General features: G+C 41.7%; 1 protein-coding gene across 3 annotated transcripts in view; it reads right to left on the bottom strand.

Annotated features, from left to right (window-relative positions):
* Positions 1-24,623, bottom strand: part of KANK1 (KN motif and ankyrin repeat domains 1) — a 180,321-nt gene that overhangs the window by 90,771 nt on the left and 64,927 nt on the right. The window lies entirely within an intron of this gene.

Here is a 24,623-nt window from a genome sequence, read left to right on the forward strand (position 1 = left end):
AGAGCTGCAGCTGACCCACAAGGCACATGTAGGACAACTGGGAAATCAATCTTCATTGTGAGAGCCACTGAGATTTTGGGTCATGCAGTATAATTACTATCTTGATTGACATTGAGTGTCTTAATAAAGCTTGGGTGGAAGGTTGGGTGGGTGGATAAATGGTAGGAAGTATTCGACGGTAAAATTTGGTAGATATTGAGTATAAATCAAATATTTCCTTACAGGGTATGAAAACAACCAGCTTTTAGGTTAAATGACAGCTTGGAGAAGTGGCACACAAAATAAAGGTTTTGTAAAGTAAAATAAAGATCTGGGCTGTGCAGTTTGATAGCAATTTAATAATGTGTCAAGTGTCTAGTCTATCAGCACAAGATCTACCTACTTTAATCCAATTGTTCCTGACATGGGCAGAGAGCATATCAACCAGCCCCTGAGGAATTCCTGAAGTGATTGCCAAAACAGCTTCACTTTAACCCCACGGACATATTTTGCAATAAGGCAGTTCTGGGTATTGGATAAAAGTTAAAAGGCTAGTAACCCAAGCAAGTCCTCAAGATTGCCTAAACCTTGAAATTCTATCTTGTCGCCTGAACCCTTTAGCATTAAACATAATTTCTTTATTGAGCTTCAGTGAGGAGTCAGGGTTGGAGGGGGGAGCCAGCATGGTGCTGGGCAGTGAGATAACATTGGAATGATGGGTGCAAAAGAGTCCTTGCTGCTCCTTAACATGAGAGACTTTCCTTGGGCTTTTGAGCCTGAAGAGGCTTGTCTGAGCAGGCAAATGGCATCAACTCAGGGGTGCAACATACACTATCAGTTGGCACTGCCCTTGGACCTTGGCATACCAAGGATGAACGTAGGCGAGCATTTTTCCACGCGGGTTCAGCAGCTGTCTTCCCTCTTCTCTCTTTCATTACTCAGGAACCTTTCGTTAGGTCAGGTGCCACCTGGGATCTCTTCTACCCCTATCTTCTGTCTTTAGACATCAAAGGCAAGAAGCAAAATTTGCTCCTGCCCTGGCTGGTGTAGCTCAGTTCGCTGGGTGTTGTCCCATGCACTGGAAGTTGCTGGTTCAATTCCAGGTCAGGGCACATGCCCGGTTGTGGGCTTGGTCCCCAATGGGAGGCAGCAGTCAGTGTTTCACTCTCACGTGGGTATTTTCCCTCCCTCTCCCTTCCTCTCTCTAAAAATCAATAAAAATATATTTTAAAAAATAATTATGGGCAGGTTTTAAAAAATTTTGCTCCTAATGTCTTGGGACATACTTTATGGTGACCTAACCTATATCTAGAAGCCGATGTTAACTGTACCAACTCAAAGACCAACCAGGGAAAGTAAACTGGGAACACTTCAATCAACCAAGGCTTTATCTAAAGGATATCCTAGGACAGGTCCTCTGCTAGGTACCAGGGAAACAAACAGAAATCCTAAAGTCCAGGCCTTAAGCACAAGTGGCGTTTTTAGTCTAGTTGATGAGAAAAGAGAGAGAGAATGGAAACAAATTGCTCCTCAGGGGCAAGTGAGATCACTGAGGGTAAGAGAACAAAGGCAAGGCTTCCCCCCACTGAGGATGGCAGGGAAAAGGGGAAGCTCAGCAGAGAGAGAACATATAATGCAAGACGGACTAAAGGAGCAAAGAATACAAGTCAACCCTAGCTCATTTGTATATTAATAATTTCAATTAGCCGCCCTGCCGAGCGTGGCTCAGTGGTTGAGCGTCGACCTAGGATCCAGGCGATTGGGGTTCGATTCCGGGTCAGGGCACATGCCCGGGTTGTGGGCTCGATCAATGACTCTCATCATTGATGTTTCTATCTCTCTCTCTCCCTCTCCTTTCCTCTCTCTGAAATCAATAAAGATATATTTTTAAAAAATAATAATTTCAATTAAAATGCAAAAAAAGATACTCTATAGAAAGAGAAAAAAAAATAAATGGTTGTAACTTTCAAAGAAGGTTATTTTAAAAGAGGAAGCAGCAAGGTGGAGGAGAATGGATTGTCTGGACATATGTGCAGGTAAACAGGAAAACACTAAGGAGCACCAGAAAAAGCACCCGATAAGGTTATACAAAAAGTATACCCTAAGATTATACGTGTACAAGTTTATACTTTGTAAAAATTGTGTTTATGTAGACTTATTCAAGATGATAACCTATAAATAAATACAAATGAGTAGATTAAGGTATCAGGGTTGTGGTTGTGCTTTTTTAAAATACAAAGTTATTAATTTACAATCTTTTAAAGAGATTACGAAATTCCACAAGTTCCTTTACGTACACCAAAACCTCTAGTCCCGGCAGTTCTTAACCCTGGGCAGTGCCACCATCTCCCCGCTCTACCGCCCTCCGAGGAGATCCTGGATACTTGGGTGTTACTGGGTGGTCACCATGACTGAGGGCACTCTGACATTTAGAAGTGAACAGGAGCCAGGGACGCAGACCACCCTGCAGCACGGGGGACAGTGCCATACACTGAAGGACTGTCCTACTCAGGACACCGGCAGCACTGCTGTCAAGCGCCTGGAGGAACAGGACAGAGATCAATCTCTCTTATGACTTCTCATGTAGGGTACAGAAATCCTAAAATTCAACAAACACCATTAATTTTATACCATTATGATCTGAAAGTAAATGTAACTCTTTCATTTAAAAAACTATGAAAAAATATGTAATCTCTCCTCAAAGATGGAAATGGGCAAGGTATTTTTACATAAGCAGAAATAAATCACTTAATAAATCACATTGCTTTGATGCTAGAAATGATACATGAGCAAACACGGAGGGTCTAAATGTTATCCCCACTTATTAAACATTTTTGCACCTTATCGATACACGTATCCCACAGCTGGTCCCAAGACTTTTGTCAGTAACTCCTGGCCTGTAACATCTAAAGGTTCAAACAGAAAGCAGCAAAGGAAGGTGGCTGGAAACCCCACTGCCTGAGGACAGCTGAGGACACCGCTGGGAGGTTTGGTCCTTGTGGTAAGTGCCACCCAGACATGACTGCAGCTACTATGTATAAGCACCTCCTCCCTGAAAGAAAAGGGGAGAAAGAAATGGAAAGTTCTCTTCCGTGTAGGGTGTTAGAAATGAGATCCTGTATGTTTAATTAAATGGTTTCCCACTTTTCCACATTTTCAGTACTTAAGAGATTCATGATCCTATCTCACTTCCCAAAAGGCTGTTGACACTGCCATCTAGTGAGTAGAGTCCTTTTTACACCAGAAAGTCACAAAAATGTAAGAGCCCATTATTTCTAAGGTGGAGTTTGGGAAGTGTAATGAGTCTCCTGTTCTTAATCTCATTTGAAGTATCACTTATTTTACATTGAGAAGAGGGGAGAAAAGTTACTAATAGAAAGTTTGCAGTCTATGTATTGTTCTATGTAACTGAGATATAAAAATGAGCACCATAGGGTCAAACCAGCACATGACTGTTACAGCTGGACTTGCATCAGGGTGTTGTTGCGGGCACGGCCCACCTGTCCCGTGTCGTGGGAACTTGTGCTTTTCCTGAGTAACTAGTTTATTGAATCTCAAAGACCCTGCGAACTATGTCTCTGGCCTCGATTCCCTCTTCGCCCAGACTGCTGAAGAACACAGAGCCAAATCAGTGATCTATTTCCAAGGTATTTACAGGACCTTATGCAGTACATGCTATCTCTATCTTCAGCCCCCATTTCCTCCTCTTGCTATTTCCCTCTGTCCCAATATCTTCACCCACTGAATTTTAGTTTTACTTTGTATAACCTTTTCAGCCACCATAAAAAAATCATTTTTTCTGAAACAAGACTGGGTACATATAAACAAAAACCATTACTATTATTTGTAGGAGGCTCCTGCTGGGACCCTGACCATGTAACTGTAAGTACATGGGAGACACATATCATCGTCCACGGTGACTCCTGCTGTGGTGACTCTTAGGGTTCCCTTTCCACTTGTTAACTCTTCATTAGCAGAACTGTTGATGGTCTAAACTAGGGGTGAAATTGCTGTCATCTCAAAGATATATTATCACTTATAGCTGCTGTCCTCTTCATGCTCCAGATGGCCTCCTGAGATGCTGGTCAAATGCCCACAGCTTCTCCAACTAAAGGGACTACTCTTTCATTTCCCATCTCACAGAAACAGTGTTGCATTGTTTTCACACTTTCTCCCACTTCTAGGTAAATGATCTATGAATTTACGGCAACAGGCATGAAGATGACAATACTGAAACCCTAAAGGCCCTCCTTTCTCCCTCAGGAATTATGTAGGACAATGCAGCTACCTTATCACCACCTAGCACACCCTGCCCATCTAGTAAGTCCTGCCTACATGCTGTGGAACTGCATTCAATCACTGTGGTTTCGATAATGATGCCCAGTGGGGCATCTCAGGCTTCATACTGCAATTCCTTTCTTATCTCTAATAATTGGACATTTAAAAAATATAGATTAGCCCAGCCGGGTGTGGCTCAGCAGTTAAGCGTCGACCTAGGATCCAGGCGATTAGGGTTCGATTCCCGGTCAGGGCACATGCCTGGTTGCGGGCTGCAGCCAATCAATGACTCTCTCATCATTGATGTTTCTAGCTCTCTCTCTCCCTCTCCTTTCCTCTCTCTGAAATCAATAAAGATATATTTAAAAAAAATAAAATTAAAATAAAAAATATAGATTATAAAAATTATACTCTCGTAGTCACACTGGCCTAGAAAAGCATTAGGAGAATCCAATGATAAAAACAAAGGCAGAGTAGAGGAAAAGGGTGCACATTAAACAAAAGGACCCACATAATTTCTGATTAAAAAAAAAAAAGACTAAAGTGATCGTCCCAAAGGATCTCATTGTATTTAAAATGGGCCTGATAATATGAAGTATCTTCTCTGTAACTATCACCTTTTTTCTCTGAGACCAGAATTCAGGATAGTTTAGATATTTACCTCCTGGTACTATACAGAAAATACACGGTGTTTATATTTAAATTTAAAATGTATCTAGTGTTATAGTTAATAATCTCATTCCTGACTTCCTTTTTCATTAAAGTAGCTTTCATTTCTATTACTGCAGAGGTTTGTTTGTTTGTCTGAATCTTCACCCAAGGATATGTTTATTGATTTCTAGGGAGGGGGGAGGGAGGAAGAGAGAGAGATGAGAGAAAAACATCAGTTGGTTGCCTCCTGTAGGGTTCCCGACAGGGAATCAAACCCATAACCTGTTAGCGTATGGGACGATGCTCCAGCCAACTGAGCCCCAAGCCCGGGCTTACTGCAGTTCTAACAGTATGAACAAACAGAAGGTTCGTGCCAATAGACACTGTTGCTAAATTAGTGCCTAAACATCCTTTGGCCTCTAGCTTTTATCCAGGTTCTTCTAATTTCAGAAGAGCACAATTTTACTGTGAAAAAGTACGATGAGACTATGCAGTCAAATAAAGGGCAGTATTTGGAGACGTTAATGACTTGAAACGTGAAGATATAACTGCTGTCCAACACAACGGAGCAGCGTATCCACGAGACTGGTCACTGCCGCCTGTTGCTCTGAGGAAGACAGAAAAGACAGGGAAATAGGGAAACTTCTCTGAAAAGCACTACATCTTTTATATAAACGTCTAATGTATATTATAAAATTCTAGTCTTTGTGGCATTCCTTTTACTCCTACAAATGTATTAAATATTCAGTTTTTAAAATTTATCTTTATTGTTGAAAGTGTTACAGATGTGCTCTTTTCCCCCATTGACCCCTTCTACCAAAATATTCATGTGTTTTTTAAATGCCTGGGAAATTAAATGATGTTATCATCTGAAGGTCGTAGAATTAGTATCCAAGGTTCTGAATTTCAGACATACTCCTATCTAATGAGATAGACACTCTATTTTATTAAAAAAGTGAAGTGAACCATAACTTTCCCAGTGGCTTCTTTGTTTGGAATCCAGCTTCTGCACAGGGAGCAAGTGAAAGCTTGACCGACTGGGGACATGGGTCTTGTGGCTTTTATTCTAATTTCAGCCGTCACTTCAGGCCTCCGCCTCCTCTCAGCTGTGTCCTAGACAGAATCCTGGAGATAAGTCTTGACACCCAATTTAAAAAATGGGAAACTAGTACAGAGTCAATGAGGAACTTGGCCCAGTTAGCAGGGCTCTTGGTTAAGCGGCAATTGTGTCTCTGACTGAAACATTCCCTAGTTTGCGTGCTATTTTTATGGGTAGAAAGCCATACTAGGAAACGGGACTCTGGGGACTAATAGCTAACATCTCTAGAGGTCAAAAAGCCACCATGCATGTCCGGCCAACCTTCCCTTGAGGTTCAGGGATAGAGAAAGGGCTGGTGGGAAGAGTGATGTTAACCTAATTGTACTCAGGCCAGAGTAGCAAAGTGAGCACATACAGGACACAGAAGATGCCTCCTTTTAAAGATAACTCAAAACAATTTAAAGAAACAACCAAATGAGAGAATATCATTGCGTCATTCTTCTAAGGGCTCCTGGGGACATTCACACACTTGTAAAGCGTGGTCTTACATATCCGTTTCTTTCCCTTTGCTCAGCCACAATTCCATACAAACGGGAAAGACCACAAACTGCATTTCTGCCATGGGTCTAGAAGATGAAATCAAATGTCAAAGATACTCAGGTCACACACAGCCAGAAGCCTACTAGCTCCTTAGCACATTCAGCTGCCTCCACTGACCCTCCCAGCTTTCCAAGTCCAGTCATCACTCCAGGGCCTGCAATACACAATCCCTTTCTTATCTGCAAGGATTCTTCAATGACCCTTAAACCCTGGAAAGCTGGGGCCTGCCGGTTCCAGCCGTCTCTTAATCAGAGTCAAGGGGCGCAGACGCCACTTAACATGATCTGACATAGGAAACTGCACCTTGTCAAACCCCCAGCCGTTTGTAACCAACACTGGACACCTCTACGTCTTGTCCAAAGAGGGACCTGCTTGGATTCTATTTTTAAAATCATACAAGTAAACCAGTCCTTCGCTTTATTTTTTAACTACGCAGCACAGCGTCACCACTTCCACATCGCTCTATTGCTCCGAACCTGCGCCCTGCATTCGGCATCGCCTTTCCTCACACCGGGGGTGGGGAGCTGGGGGGGGGGGGGGGGGTAAGAAGGGTGGGGGGTAGGAGGAGGTGGGGGGTGGGGAGGTAGGAGGGGTGGGGAGGGTAGGAGGAGGTGGGGGGTGGGGGTGCCTCACAGAGAACTTTTATTTTATAGTCTTCCATATCAGTCTAATTTATTAGGATGATTATGTATTATTTTTATAATTCAGAAATTCCTTGATAAACTCACCAAATCAAAACATGTTCATGCATTTGACCTAGTTATTCTTGTGAATTTATCCCAAGGAAATAATTTATTATGGCCTAAAGGTTTCACTACAATCATGTCTTGTCTAACATAGCAAAGGATTAGATACAATCTACATTGTAAACATGAGAAAGATGTTTCACAGATTATGGTACATTAATGCGAATGAATATTATTTTCATTATAATTGTAAAGGCTTTTTGAAAATGAGTGGAAAACTGTGGTAACTAAAGTAAAAGTCGTATTCCAAATAAAAAGTATACCACATAAATAAAATGTAACTTAAATACCTAAGATGAAAAAGTGTCATAGAGTGGTAGGGTTTATATACAATTTAAATATTTTACTGATTTCCTTCAACAAATAAATATAAAACACTTGCTCACAAGTGATGTGATGAAAATTAATTTTGTCATAGTTCCAAACTAAGGTATTGACCTACCTCTCCTTTAATGAAGTTAACTTTTTAGGAGGAATTTATAAGCTTTTCTAAATTTTACTTAAGTTCATGAAAGAAAATGAAAGAAGTACCAATGGGTTAAAAGGAAAAATAAGGTCTCAGGATCAGTGTCTATTATATTTTAAATGGGCTTGAGGTACCAATCAGAAGTTTAAGAAATCCCCGAAGAATTTACAAATCCATTTAACTTATAAGCTATCAACTTATTAAAGTACTTTCTAAATTAAAATGCTACCATAATAGCTTCATAACATGGTAAGTTTATTCTAGTCAAAGCCAACTATATACATATATATGTGGATGGCCTTTTTAAAAAATGTTTATTGTTTCAACCAACTTTCTGAAGGGTTAGAGGTCAAGTTTTCTTCCCTTTGGGCTCTCATAACATAGGGATTTTTCAATGATCTTACAAAGGCTCAAGCTGTCCCAGTGGGGAGCGGGGCAAGGCAAGACAGTAGGAGGCCGGCAGGGACCCAGAGAGCTAACAAGAAGCGTGAGTGAGCGCTCGTGTGCTGTTTCCCATGCCTCCATCCAAGAAAATGCTGCACTGACGCGACGGCTCTGAATGCGCCCATTATGCGTTACCACCACTGCCTGGACCCACTCAGTCTCAACACTGGCTAAGTTCACCTCCCTTGGAGACAATCTGGACCATCAACTGGGGTGGAGGCTCTTAGGTAACTTTATGAGTTGGCTTCATCTAGCTAGCTTCTCAGGTGTGGTTCAGCAGCTGCACCCTAAAAACTAACAAACTTTTATAAACAACTTGTAAGTCTGTTTACCCCACTGGCTCGATGAAAGACAGACGGACCAAGTAGCCTGGGTGAGAGATAAGTGCACTATTCCTGAAGGAGAGACTGCGGATACTGTAGCCCCCCCTTTTCAACTTGAACTCTCTAGACAGAACCCACATGCCAATACCCCCAGGTTAACCGCCATATGCTCTAAAACAATGACATTTTTCTATTTATAACACTGGTCAGTAGAGGTTTTTATGAAGCCAAAATACTTCTTGTAGGTTGTCAGAGAACACACAAATATTAATAAAGGAGACTTGGTCTACTGTTGTGCAGAATGTGATGCATCTCAAATGAAGTCGTTATTGTTACAATTTAAAAATTTTTATGCTCTTCCCTCAAAGATTCCAAGGTGATTAAAATTCTCTCATATTCTCTCTCTCTCTCTCTCTCTCTCTCTCTCTCTCTCTCTCTCTCACACACACACACACACACACACACACACACACACACTTAAAAAGAAAAATAAATGTTACACTACAGACAACTAGGTAAAGGGGCCAGGAACATGAAAGAAGATTGTTATGGTGCTTCCTAGAGATCAGCCTACATTCAGCATCACATCCATTTCAGTATTTTTTCTTTGCCTAAAAATCCTTGCCACCCTACCATGATATCCCCCCCTCCCCCCCCCCAGTAAGTTAGGAGAACCAGGAAGGGAGACGTTCCAGAGGTTCTTACAGTCCTGGAAGCAAATGTTCCCCGAACTCTTCCTCTGGGCTGGGTGAAGAAACAGGCTGGCCTCCTGGACGCGGGTGAGGCAGGTACGTGCAGCTGGTCCTGGAACTGGGTGGAAGCAGGAATCTGTACAAGAACCAACAAGCCCACAGGAGAGGTACCCAATTGAGCTTGTGTTTAGCAGACTTAACCATCTGTTTTCAAGTGGCTTCTGATATGCCAGATTTAACCTTATGCCACTCTGAACGACCCAATGGCACGCAAAAAAATTGAGGATGAAAGAGAGTATCATTTACTAATTACCGGTCTAAAACCCACTTTTAAAGAAGTGCCCCATGAAAACTCATAAAATTTAAATTTAAATCCTAGCCCCAATGTTTTCTCTGGGCATAAAGTGTTTCAAAATAAAAATCTGAGTTGACGACATTTCACCAGTTTCTTCTTAGTTTTCAAAGCAACTCACTAGCCCGTCTTATCTCATCCAACCACTAGAATGTAAATTCCATGAAAGCAGGGACTTTGTTGTTTAAAGCTTGCTGATTCTGGTGCTCCTTTTTAGCTGCAGTGGTCATATGAGAGCAATGACTTACAGGGCGCCTTTTATTTTTATACATAACATATACACTACATTTAAAATAAAGACTATACAAAATTCAATGTTATATACTGGGGAAAAGCTCCATAGTTTTTTCTCCCCCTATGGTCTTTTATTTTGTTTTTATTTGGGGCATTATTTTGTTTGATTTTTGTTGTCCCCCCTCCCCCCATGGTCTTTTAAAGAGGAAAACATATTCATATTAATTTGATAAAATTAGAGGAATGGTTAAAACCCAGGATTCACTGTGTGGCAAAGCTTGTTTAACCACCACCCACTCTACGAGGGAGAGTCAGGACACGGGGCCCACGCTATGGGCCTGGCACTCCCCTCAAATGACATCTGGGGTACAGAGACAAGTTCATCCTGTTACCATTTCTCCTTCCCGTCCTGGTCACAGCCTAACCCATAATAAGATAATTCTCACCAGGCATTCATTCACTTACAAAATCACATTCATATACTATCCTGGGCACAGTGGCTCTCTAGAGTAGGTTGTTCATTTCGCCACAGACCAAAGCACTAAGGGAGAGGGGTCCATTGGGGAGGCCTCCTTCCCTGTCACTGTGCTCAACATTGCCAGCCTGGACCATCCCAGTTACTTCCTGGGGAAATGCGATCATGCTTCTTTGTTAAACTCAGAATTGCAATGGCATTCGGATAGTCACTGTTTGGTCTCTCTCCACCTCTCCAGCTGCAGAGAACAGCTTAAACACTAGCTTCCTGGTGTTCAATGTTCTCTTGCCCCCTTTATGCCTTTGTCCAGGCTGATCATTCATTTGCTTCCCCTGTCACTCTTTAAGACCCAGTGTAGGCATTTCCCCCTCCAGGAAGCTTCCCCTGATGCCCTCTACCAGTATTAGATACCCCTTCCCTGTGGCTCCATAGAACACTATGCATAGTGTCAACGAGCTTAACAAACTGTTGAGGTTTTGTTTTTATTATTGTGGTTGTTTATTAGGGTTCTTTCTTCAATTAACCCATTAGTTTCCTTGGGGGGTGGGGTCTGCTTTATTCCAGCACTGGCCCATCAAGCACATAACTATCCTCTAAATACTTGATCCACGCATGAATAATTACATGAGCTGGGGTCTGCTTGTACATATGATGTCGATCACTTCCCATATTCCATGGAAAATGGCATACTTCAATTGCTCCCTTTCATCACTTGGAAATCAGATACAAAGTCACTCTCGTTAAGACTGGTCTAAAGAACCACTGTTACAGAAGATCAAAAAGTGACTGGCAAATAGGAATTAAACCTCTAGGAACATATTTTCTGTAGATAGCATCTCTGACAACATTTTTAGTATATATTCATAGTGCACTCTTCCTAAACATATTTAGGACACATTCGTATAACAAGATATTTTATAGTAAAATGTATTTTAGACTCTTAGCAGACAGACCCTATATACTCCTGCAGCCACAATGCTCTGAAACTGCTTACTCCGTTGCTTGCAGTTTAATTTTCCTGTATTTGCCATTCTTACTACTACTCATTTGTCAAAACCCAGAATCAAATGCCAATCCTCCATGGAGCCCTCCTTGATCACACTCGACAGAAAGCACCCTCATTCCTCCGGCCTCCCCCAGCACCTGTGTCTCACTCGTCTTTGTGTCATTGGCCACAGCATCTGAAGTCACGTGTGGCACATACACAGCAGATGCTCAGTAATTACCAGAGCAAGAACGGCCCTTCTATATATCCCTTTGTATTTATCATAGGGAAAAATTAGAGACAGGCTAAATGAATGTCAAACAGAAGGGATAGCTTAGCAAGAACGATGGTACATCAACATAATAGGATACTATGTTCCTAATAAAAATGACCATTGTATGACTTCTGCCCATTCATATAAAATAAGGCTGAATGGAAAAATACACAAACAGCCTATGAAGAACCATGGCCCCATTTTTAAAAATTTCTGGATGCACATTAACAAGGCAATTTGCAGTTAAATGAATAAACTTGACAGTAATTAGCATTTTTAGCTTACATTCATAGTATCACATGACACCCACCTTAAATTCTCCTGTATTTAATATGTAGTCTAAACAGTTTCATTACCTTAGAAATCATCAAAAAGTATGTCCAATGACCAATGGCTGGGAATCCTCTTAAGAGCTTTAATGCAACATTATTGTTTTAAGTCCAAATCTCAAAAATGGACTCAGGGAAGCTTTACTCGCTACTCCAAATCTACTTGAAACATGCCCTATCTGAAACCATCAAACCAAGTCATACAGAAAACCTACCCTTGAAGCTGACCTCTGCACACCTGGGTTTTGTTAAGAGCAATGGGCTCAGTGACTCGGAGTATTAGGCCAAGCAAAGGGTACCAAGCAACCAAAGAGAAAAGTATGAGAACCAAAGGGGGCAGAGGGAAACGGTCTCTGTCACTCTGACCGACCACTCTCTGGGGCCTTCCCCTCCCAGTACCTGCACACAGCAAGGAGGGCAGAATTCACGCTTCTTCCAACAACACTTGAATTTCTCGCTGCACTGGGGTCACTGAATCCAAATGTTCTAAAACAAGAGAATTCTAATGACAAAAGATGAATCCCATGTCATAATGCATCTGACTTCAGGAAGGCAGGCTCCAGTAAGTTCTACTTACGTCAATTCCCCCCAAATGTTAAGAGTCTAAAAGAGCACATATTTGACTATAACAACCTTTTATCTGCTATTTCATTTTCCAGTCACTTCTTTAGTGTGATTTACGATACAACATGGCAGTAAGGTAATTCCCTGCACCAGCACCACCACCAACAAAAATAGACCAGAAATAACTGCTTATCAACATAGTTTGATAATACAGTGACAAGAACTTTCTCTGAAAGATTACTTGTAAGTGAGTGGTTCTTTTATCCATCTCAGAGGCACATACAGTAAATACAAAATACTCCCACAATTAGTTTTCGGTCTCATATGCTGAGCATCACTCACATGAACATCACATGATTTTTGATACTTTAACCCAATAGTCAAATAGTGTCTTTCAGTGTTTAAGTTATTTGTGATTGCAGCATTTATGATTTCCTCGACTTTTCTTCTTTGGCCAAGAAGGGAGCTTTCACACCATGTAAGCTGGATAACTCCTTGAAGTCCCAAACCATCCCAAATGACAGCAAAACCCTTTTACATCTTAAGCCCAACACCTATGACCCTACTTGTCCAGAACCTGCAGGCAGGTTTTTAATTATATGAAAACCCACCCTTTTCCTTTTCTTAAGACTCCCTTCTCCAAAGGAAGATCTCATCATGAGCCCAGTATAACAGAAACTCACACCTTAGAGATTTAGGAAGGGTCAATGGAAGGGGGGGTGGAGTTAGGGCTTTTTATTTATCACAGATAAGTTCCCAACTGCATCATTTTGCTGGGCTTCCTAAATCCAAACTCCCTACAACATCACTGGGTACAGGGTGAATATACACTGAAAAACAAAATCCAAACAGTTCTCTGACCTACTAGCTGTGCAATCTTAGGTAAGTCACTGAACCTTCCAAGCAGGGTTCCGTTTCTAAAAAATTAAAACGTTTCTAATAGAATTGACGTAGATGGTATTTGCAAACTGTCCAACACAAAGTCTGGCATATAGTGAACATTTAACACATGGTTATTATTAGTATCATCATCATTCTTTACCATGTCTTCAGGAAACAGATGGAATAAAGATCCAGAATCAGAACAATATTTGTTTGGTGCTCTGAATATCAACTCTAACATTTACCTTAGACGCTAATGCATCTATGAACTGGTACCCCAAAGTCGAAATGCTAGAGGATGAGGTGGCATCCTTTTAATTAATAATAGGACACACATTAATACTTATTAATATGTAAAATATTTCTCTGTCCTTCCTCTAGGAAGAGGTAAAGAAGACAATGACTGATGTAAGAAGTATTAAGAGTAAAAATATACTAAATGTTAATGTGGTGTCTCTCTACATAACTAGAGCCTGCAGGCACCAGGGACAACTCTTATACTATTGATCTTTAAATTCAATTCAAGACACACAACCTGTGCTTAGTAAATTGTTCTGAGAAACCATACAATGATTACTTATCAAAACTACTTCAAGCTCTTCAAGATCCCTTATTGCTGGCAAAGGAAATTTACCCATTTGGAGGTCAGAGACAGCAGCCATATTTTCAAAATATTACAACACTAAGCTTTATTTGCCAGCTGGGGTTTGTACCATATTGTACCTAACCCCATTCCCAAGTTAAAGTGCATCAGGGTGGAAAGAATATCGAAATTTCTTACAAAATGCCAAGTCAAGAGCAAAATGCCCTTGAAAAAGATTCACCTTTTAAATTCTGATATAAAACCACTCTTCCATCTATATTTTGAAAGGGGAACAAGAGACTCTTTTCTCCATTCATAAGAAACAGGTGGTAAGACCCAAGAATGAGTTTTGAAACAGAGCAAAATGTTTAGGAAGATCATTATCACTGTAGATGAATACACTTTGTTAAAAATGCCTTGACTTGCCCGGCAGGTATGGCTCAGCGGCTGAGCGTCGACCCGTGAACCAGGAGGTCACTGTTCCACTCCCGGTCAGGGCACACGCCTGGTTAGGGGGCTCGATCCCCAGTAGGGGGCGTGCAGGAGGAAGCCGATCAATGATTCCCATCATTGACATTTCTATCTTTCTCTCCCTCTCCCTTCCTCTCTGTGAAATCAATAAAAACATATTTTAAAAATAATGTCTTTGATGGGACAGTAAAAGTATTAGTTCTATTAATTTAAGACCTTTGAGTACTTAAAAAAAAAAAGCCTTGACTTCACGCTTAATTAAATTATCACAGAAATTGCTGGCCAAGAGAGTTGAGATATAACAACAGAAATATGAAAAATTACAGAGGAAAAAAGAGTGACATTGTAATTTCATCTAGGCAAGATTCACTTAACAAGACTTAAAAGCAGCATTCAAAAAAAAATTATGTTGGATCTCCAAGGAAAAGAGGCCCTCAATGCTTATAAGTAATAAAAATGTTTTATCAAAGTTCTCTGCCTACATAAATTAAATTATAAGGTCATTAATGATTTATCAAAAGTTTTGTGCTACATAATGACCTATGCAAAAGTGAAATTATTTTACTATAGGACGATCAATCTGTACTTAGACACTGAGTAAAACACTAACAGATATATATTAGATAGTGTTTACCTTCTATAAGTCATAGAGGACCAAAAGTTATTCTCATTACCTTAAAATACGAAGTGGACTAAAAATGAGAGTCAAAAATATAAGAGCCTGGCCGGGCGTGGCTCAGCGGTTGAGCATCGACCCAGGATCCAGGCGGTCGGGGCTCGATCCCCAGTTGGGGGTGTGCAGGAGGCGGCCGGTCAGTGACTCTTTCATCATTGATGTTTCTATTTCTCTCTCTCCCTCTCCTTTCCTCTCTCTGAAATCAATAAAGATATATTTAAAAAAAACAAAAAAACAAGAATGTTAGGGATGTCTGAATGCTAACATAAGCCTTTCAATATTAAAACACTTTTCCACAAAAAGTTAACCCATTTATAGTCAAAATATCTATTTGTCTATAGGCTTCCCAATGTGCAATTATTTTTAATAACCCACCAATAAGTTGCCTGATCAAAATTATTTATTGCCTAGCAGTATCAAGAGCAACTTTCAGTCCCACTACATTCGTGTTCACAGAGAAGAGCTGGCTTTAAAACTGGTAGAAGGAAGCAATGGTACCCTAGTTGCAATGTGCACACCTAACACATAGATACTGGTTTCTAAACACCATTCTGCAATAAAAGAGTCTAGGACTCTTGAGGAAGTGATTGATTCCAGGGCTAGGGCAAGGAAAATACAAGATACGCCTGAAATATCTGGGGGTGCCACAAAATGACAAAGGATGGGCACATGTCAAAAGGCACTGGGGCCAACCTGGGGGAACTCCCAATGGCCAACTATGGAACAATTTGAGCAATAAAATAAAATCATGATAGTACTGGATTAGAACCCATAGAATAAAATAATTATGCACGAATCTATACTGGGGTGTGTGTGTGTGTGTGTGTGTGTGTGTGTGTGTGTGTGTGTGTGTGTGTGTGTGAAAGAAAGGACAGCTTTTCCTTACAGAAGAATCTCAATAAATAAATAAATGTACAAGGAATAAAGGAGACATAAAATCACTATTAGGCAAATAGTATAGTGATAATAATTACAGGCAAGATGTACCAACGGATGCTGAAATCAGTGGGTAAAAAAGCTTGAGAAGAAACAAGATATTTGCATAGTCTCAAAGTATCTCCTCCCAAGATATTTATTCACTACAAAGGGAATAAAAGTCACTTTATAGTGGAGAAATCCCAGAGAAACTACCTAATCAAGTGATCAAGGTTAGCAGCACCAACAATAAGAGACCATGACATCAAGTAACCACTCAGGGGAGAAAACACACCGTCACTTTCGTGGTATTCCTCCCCAAAATGCACAGCCTTCAAAGCAAGCATCAGAAAACCCCAAATTCAGGGTCATTCAACAAAATAGCTGACCAGCGCTGCTCAAAAGTATTACTATCATGGAAGACAAGGGAAGACTGAGGAACCGCAGACGCCTGAGGACACAGAACTAAAACCAGACGAAACGCTAATAAGGTCCGTAGTTTAGCTAAAAGTATCATCCCAATTTAAATCTCGTGATTCTGATCACTATACTGATTATGGGAGATGCTAACACTGGCAGGAGCTAGAGAAGGGTGTAGGTAAATTCTGTACTATCTGTGCAACTTTTCTCCAAGTCTAAAACTATTTCAAAATAACAAGTTTTTAAAAACTGATGGCAGAGGAAAGCAACTGTGGTTGCCCTTATGCCTCGCTTTCATTTGGCTTTCTTTTCTCTGGGCATTTTACAAAAACAGCTTCCTCTGCCTTCCTTAGTTAACCATGGAAAAGCATAGAAAGGCACGAGGCACGAGACTCACACACACAGAACATCACAGCAACTGTCCCAAAAACTGAGTACAGCTTGCCTTCTGGAGTTTAGCTACACTTTTCAGTTAGTCCTGAACAAAAACAAAGTCATTAACTTTAGAATGCATTAGTAAATTCCCAAACTGGTCCTGGATGGTGCCAAAGAAAAGAACACTGGGTATCCGCAGAATCTGTCAACAAACAAAAGATCTTTTGGCATAAAATTCAAAGCTATCTAAGTGACTGCCAGCAATGGGGGGGGGGGGGGGGGGGAGATAACAGAAGACAGGTTAGTAATGGGGTGGGCTGTGCAGAGGGAAGGAGAGAGAAAGCCCAAGGGGCACATATGTGCTACTAGTTGCTTCCTCACCTAACAATATTAAGTTGGACTAGCAATGAGTTTAAAAACACCTTGTTTTTACACAGCTCATAAACATATGCAAAAGGAATGTATTATTTATGTTCTATTTAGATGATTATATGTGTTACCACCTTGTAAGAAAATAAAAAGGGCTAGACACACCCTTCCTTTCTCCACTTTCTCCAAGCACTTAATTACTCACTGTGACGTTCTTAGGTAGCTGGCTAGCATCTATGTCTGTACTAAACAGGCAGTTAAAAACAAAACTAGCCCATCCAGGCGTGGCTCAGGGGTTGAACACTGACCTGGGATCCAGGAGATCGCAGTTTGATTCCTGGTCAGGGCACACGCCTGGGTTGCAGGCTCGATGCCCAATGGGGAGCGTGCAGGAGGCAGCCGATCAATATCTCTCATCATTGATGTTTCTATCTATCTCTCTCCCTCTCTCTTCCTTGCTCTGAAATCGATAAAGATATATTTAAAAAAAAAAGAAAGAAAGAAATACACAAGTATACATTGACATAGGGACCAGGTTGTTAATTGTTGCAGTTTATAATAGAAAAAGCCGAAAACACACTAAATGCTCATTTAAAAAACAATACCTTTAAAGTATGGTACACCTGTACAATCTACAGTGTTTAAGAGGAATAAGGTAATTTTAGATGTACTGAAACAGATATTCATAATCTATTACATATATAATTTAACAGGGGCGACGCAAGGGAACAGTCTGAAGGGGCAGTGGGGTTCTTACCTGTTCTTTTAAATACCCAGTAGAGACCACTTTTTAAAATTTTAAATAAAATTTAAAAAAGCACTAAAAATAATGAATAGACAGTTGTGTTTCTATACACCAGGAATGAACAATCTGAAAAAGAAATTAAGAAAACAATTCCATTTAAAACTGCATCCGAGGAATAAAATACCTAAGAATAAATTTAATGGAAGAGACAAAGGACTTGTTCACTAAAAACTATAAATTAAATAAGACCATGGAAGAGTGAGACAGTGGTGCCGGTGCAGATGAGCATCTTCTGCATCCAGATGCCTTGCTGTGTGTGGAACACTCTGGGTAAAGGACTCTGGCCAGGAGAAAAGAAACACATCCGAAGCCAGGGACCGTACATGAGCACCGGCCCCAGGCAGCAGAAGGATCCATTTCCTGAGAAACGGCCCAGAGTGCGAGCTGAGAGGGCGGTCAGCCCCGGCTGCCCGGCTGCCCTTTCTCTCCCCTCCACCCAAACCCTCAAAGAAGCCCCACACCCTCTCTCACAGGTGAGGAAACTGAGTCAGGGCTCATCCACTGGACCCTGAGCAGGGCCTTCAAAAAGATTTACTGATTGGGTATACAAGCTACTTGCTACCATTTTACAAGCTGGAAAAAGGAACACTTCTGTTGGCTCAGCACACGTCTTCCCACAAGCAGCCTGCCGGGAAGCACATGCTAAGGAGCAGCAGGCCTCTCTGCAGTGAACCCTCTGGTTCTAATACTTTTTGTGATGGTAACACTGGGAGCGGGGTGCTCCTGCTAAGGCAGTCAGTGTCCCCTTCACAGGGCTTTGCAGGCAACAGGAAGTCACACCAGGCAAAGCGGTGTCCTCTTAGCCACTTATTTTCTGGGTCACATCAATTGACTCTTAGTTAATCCTGCTCTCAACTGGCACCAAGAATCGCATTCTAATTTCAGCTATTTGGTTTCACCATTTCAACATGACTATTAGGGAAGAAACAAAAATCTTCAGATCAAGAAGCAGTTTTTCGACACTTCTTAAAATCAGATTGTTTCTGTAATAAGAAAGGATGACATGTAGAACTTATATAGCCTTATTTTTTAATTCTCTTGATTGGAATAAACAGTTCATCATCAATACAGAGCGGCTAAATCAAAAGAATTTATTTTATATGTGAAAGGGGGCTGGAAGAAGGACAGGGAATCGTAACTCTCCAGGTTTTTATGTTCAATTTTGTTCAAAATTTTCCTCATTTTAAGTGTCATTATTCAAAATTACTGCTATTTTAAAAATTCTAGAACCTATCCATTAAAACGCCATTCAAAATTTCTGACTACTGAAAAATATCTACCCTTGTGGATCTGAGTTTAAAGGAAAAAAACAACAACAACCAACTCATGAATTCCCCACTTTAATTCATTGACTCTTAAGGCATTTTACAAAATATAAATAATCTCAAGCTTATTAACGATTTAAGATTCTAAAGTATTTCTGCTTCCCTTCAGTCCGTGGCAGGGCTGGTTCCCGTCTCTCCATCAGGATCTGGAAATGAGAACTCTATGCTGAGGTGGATTCAGAGGCTTACAAAGTCGAAAAGAAATCATAACTCCTGCATTTTTAATCATCCATCCTGCCGGCGTATGATTTACCCCACAGTTCCCGCAAGAAAGTGAAGAAAGTTTTGAAGCACGGGTTATTCCCGATGTAAATCTCCGGCCAGCCTCCGTCAATCATGCTGGCCTTTCCCCTGGCTGGCCTCTCTCCGCCTTCTGCCTGAAAACTACACTACTATTTAATTGCTTTGTGACATCACAGTTTATTAAGAGGCAGAAAAACAGAGAGAGCTGAAACTAGGAGATAGGCCCCCTGCCGTAAATTGTCCCGCGCGCGGTGCCATAAGGTGGGCGCTGCGGGAACCCGGGCGAGCGCGGTTCTGCACGGGCCGGGCGCCCCATCACTGACGCGGCCGCACGGTCGGCGCTCTGGGGCCCTGCCATGGATCAGAAGCCGGCGGCCAACTGCACGCTTTCCCGTGCCGGGGGAGGGCACAGCCCGGCGGGTCACTGCCCTCCACCCTACTCCCTCCCAAACTTCACCTTCTGCTCTCATGGACCAGTGACAACAACCACAGAAGAGGCGAGAAAGAACGCTGAGAGCAAAGTAATGAAAAATTTTATAACCTGACAGCACCCATCTGCCACCCTGCTTCCCTGGAAATCAAACTACTTGTTACAATAACCCAGTGAAAAACATTTTGCTAAATGTACGCCCTCGTGAACTTAGAAGAATGTTCTCCTTTCCCACTGCACCGGCTCCCCCTTCAGCCCTCATTTCTTCCTCTGCAGCCCGAGGAAAATCGTTATCAGATCACACCACATTCCTGAAGTGCCCGAGCCCCTGCCCTCCGGAAGGTTACATCCAGTGCTGCGAGCAAACTAAGCAGGACTCGGCGTCTGAAGCCCTGGGAAAACATCAATTAGTGACTTCTCTAAGACGCTGCCAGCCACAAAACAAAGACTTCAAGTGTTTTTAAGGCCCACTGATGTGTATAAGAAAGTGGGTTTATAACATTGTACCAAAAAAGCATGCAAGTGTGTGTGTGTAAAGATCAATAGCTTACAGTTGTTCGTGTGGAAAATAATACAGTAATTAATTAATAATACAAGAATAAACTGTTTCACGTACTCACACTGCTAACTTACTTTTGCCCCACCCTGTACATTTACTAAACATAAAAAAGTCTAAAAGAATATACAATAAACTCAGTAGCGGTTATATTAAGGGGTGGACCAGAGAGTAATATGCAAGTCAATTTTTTTTGTACACATCTTTTATGATTTAAATATGTGACAATGGACATGTATTATTTTTGTCATTAATTTTAATTTTAAAAGTTAAAATAGGGAAAAGAATGGTGACCAATTTTTCCAAACCAAAGACTGCAACACATGGTCTGCCAAAGCATTTTTGTCTCTCATCTAAATGCAAGAAGCAGTTAAGGAAAAGCAATGTCGTCATTGGGATGTTGAAATTTCTAGGTTTCAATAGTTTTTTTTTAAAAGGGCAAACAGGATATCTAAAACAAGACTGTCTAAAATATCTAGCAGGTTTTGCAGCAGTAGATATTGAGCAAATGAAACAAGCCCCTAAGTTGGTAACATCATGTCTTCCTCTTGGAGGCTAGGCCATGGCAGGTGACCCCAGGAGCATCTTTCCTGGTACTGGGCCAGCACACTCTTGAGCAACGTGACTCAACTAGATGAACAGTTTCTGCATTTACTTTTTGCAAAATAATTACTCAAGGAGCATGCTGTGGCTCAGTTGGCTGGGCGATGTCCCTTACACCAAAAGGTTGCTGGTTGGACTCCCCATCAGGGCACATGCCCTGGCTGTGGACTCCATCCCCAGTAGGGGGCGTGCAGGAGGCAGCCAACTGATGTTTCTCTCTCTAGTCTCTCTCCCCCTCCCTCACCCTTTTCTCTTTGGAAAAAAAAAAAACTTAAAAAAAATTACTCAAGGAGAGAAATACAAACAAAAGAAACATCAGAGTTCCTAAGGGCTATAATTTGGGTTGAAGCTTTCTTGAAAAGAAATTACAGCCCTGGTTGGTGTTGCTCAGTGGTCAGAGCATCAGTCTGCAAACCGAAGGGTTGTGGGTTCAATTCCTAGCCAAGGGCATGTACCTGGGTTGCAGGTTCAATCCCCAGCCCCAATTGGGGCAGCCAACTGATATGTCTCTCTCATATCAATATTTCTTTCTCTCTCCCTCCCTCCCAATCTATCTGAAATCAATGGAAAAAAATATCCTCAGGTGAGGATTAATATCCCCCCCCCAAAAAAAAAATTACAAAAATTGCAATTGGCTACTCATCTGGGAAATAAATTAGTTTTCATTTATATCTCAGATCACACTTCAAACTAAGTTTCATACAGATGAAATACTTAAAATTTTTGTTTTTAAATATATCTTTATTAATTTCAGAGAGAGGAAAGGAAAAGGAGAGAAATAGAAACATCAATGACGAGAGAGTCATTGATTGGCTGCCTCCTGCATGCCCCCTGCTGGGGATCGAGCCCGCAACCCGGGCATGTGCCCTGACCGGGAATCGAACCCCGATCACCTGGATCCTAGGTAGACACTCAACCGCTGAGCCATGCCTGGCCGGGCGGGATGAAATATTTTATAATATGAAATAAAACCATCACACTACAGTACGAAAATGTAGGTAGAATTTCTATGCAATCCTGTGACTGGAGATGTTATTCATTCACTCATTCTAGAAACACTAGATGCTAAGCAGCTGAGACCCAGATGTGGACAACACAGACACAGCCCCTGTCTCTGTAGTCACAGGACACAGGTGGAAACAGAAAGAAAAAAAAATTACATACTGACCCATGCACAAAGGGGGGAAAGCAGGATTACGAAGAAGATACAGAGGAAATAACCAATGTTGGATGGCACTCTGACTGAGGTGAGATTTAAGCTGAAGCCTGAAAAATGACGATCTTGATAACAGCTAACCACGGATGTGCATTTCTACATACAAGGCAGTTTTCTAAGAGCTTTGCATGAATTAACCCACTTAATTCTAAAAAAAAGTTCTGGGACAGATACTATTATGATGATGATTCTTATGTTACAGGTGAGTAGCGGTGCAGTAACTTGCCCAAGGATACTGAGCTTGGGAATGGGGAAGCCAAGTGAACCCAAGCAGCCTGCTCCAGGGTCTCTCCGGGAACTGCCTCCCTGAAGGAGGAGTAGTCATTGATAAGAAATGTGTGAGAGCACGTGTGTGCACGCACGCACATGCACAAGCACACATTCCAAGCAAAAAAACAGTGTCTCGGGGCAAGAAAGAGATTGGGGTGTTCCTTGAATTGAAAGGAAGCCAGTGGGGCTGGAACATTGTGTTCTAGAGTGAGTAACAGAGGTGAGGCTGGAGAGCAGGCGAAGCCAGATCATGCCTGGCCTTGCAGGCCACGGTAGGAAGAATGTCCTGCTGGGCTCAGGCAGGGGTGTGCCAAGAAGTGATTGCACTTCAAAGAGACCACCCTGCTATGTGAAGAACAGATTCCGGGAAGTAACATCAAGGCATTCCTGCTTCCTAGGTAGTCTATGTGGAAACCACAGGGAAGAGATTCGACTTTTAGATCTGGGGATCTACACTTGCACCTCCTCAGTTCATCATCATGAAGCATAGAGAGTGCAGATTTACAAACAGCCTTGAGTGCACACCCTGCTCTGCCACTGACCATGTTCCATGACCTCAAGTGAGCAAGTCACTTAATTCCTCCAAGTCAACTTCCTCCTCTGTAAAACGAGGTTAATAATAGCTACTCCACCTCCCTCACAGTTCTGCTGTGAGGATCAGGTAAGATACTGCGTGTGAAAGTGCTCTGTGAGCTTACAATGCACTTTCAACATTCCAGCTATTCCTGTTGTTACTGCTTCCTCGTAATCCTTGACCTCTCAGCATCCACTGAGGCAGGGGTGGTCATCCGTGACCTGCAGGTTGGCCACTGTGCTAACAATACTACAATGTCAGCACTTTAGTTTCTACTGTGAATTACAAATTTGGTAGTAATCATATTTCATTCAAAACAAGCACTGTATAACCTTTGGTTTTTTAATTATATGAGCCAGGACTTCTGGAAGACCACAGTAGCAGCCGACAATGAATGAAGCATGCACCAGGAATCAGGCACTGCTCTAAAGTACTTTACATTCATTAGCACCACTACAAGAGAGGTTTAATTATTATCATCATTTTATTGATGGGGAAACTGAGGCAGAGTCATGCAGCCATGATCTGAACCCAGGCATCTAGCTCTAGGGCCCATGCTTTTACCCACTGTCCTGCAATTCCTTTTGTGACAGTGAGATCTAGGGAGAGTACAGAGAAAGAAACCAGTCAGGAGGCCATGGCTCTAGAGTATTAGAAGCAAGAACATGGACCTGAATGAGGACACCTTGAATCTTTTTAAAAGGCAAACAGCCCTGGCCGGTGTTGCTCAATGGTCAGAGCATCGGCCTGCAAACCCAAGGGTCACAGGTTTGATTCCTGGTCAAAGGCATGTACCTTTGCAGGTTCATCCCTGGTCCTGGTAAGGGCTTGTACAGGAGGCAATCGATGTGTTTCTCACATGGATGTTTCTCTCTTTCTCTCTCTCTCTTTCTCTCTCCCTCCACCTCCTTCCCTTCCACTCTCTCTAAAAATCAATGGAAAAACATCCTCAGGTGAGGGTTAAAAAAAGAAAAAGGCAAACAAAAGTATCCAAATTGCTAACTATCAATATTGCCAAGGGCTTAGGGTCGTCGGGCACTTCCATGTGCTGCTAGTGAGACTATAAACTGGTACGGCCTTTTGAGAAGATAAATTAGCAGAGCGTATCAAAGCCTGAACAGTAAATTCCCACACTCCCACTGACGCGGCAAGACCACTTGCAGTAATTTATCTTAGGTGAACCATGGATGTACATAAAACGTGTGCACTGCAATGTTATTTCTGAAAGTAACTACAGGAAAACAAATAAATGTCCAAAAGAAGGAGATGGGGTAGAGAAACAGCTGCATCCCCACCTAAGTGAATTCGGTGCAGTCATTTAAAATGATGCTATAGCAAAAAAGGAACAAGAATTTTGTTAAGGAAAAGAAGTGTGTAAGAAACCCCATTGGTACAGGTTTTGGTATCTGACTACTTCAAGTTCTGAGTGGGTTTACCAGCTGTAGAAGCATGGGCAGCTCATTTAACTTCTCCGAACCT

Source organism: Miniopterus natalensis, chromosome 12 (assembly GCF_054644295.1).
Source record: "Miniopterus natalensis isolate mMinNat1 chromosome 12, mMinNat1.hap1, whole genome shotgun sequence".
NCBI lineage: Eukaryota > Metazoa > Chordata > Mammalia > Chiroptera > Miniopteridae > Miniopterus > Miniopterus natalensis.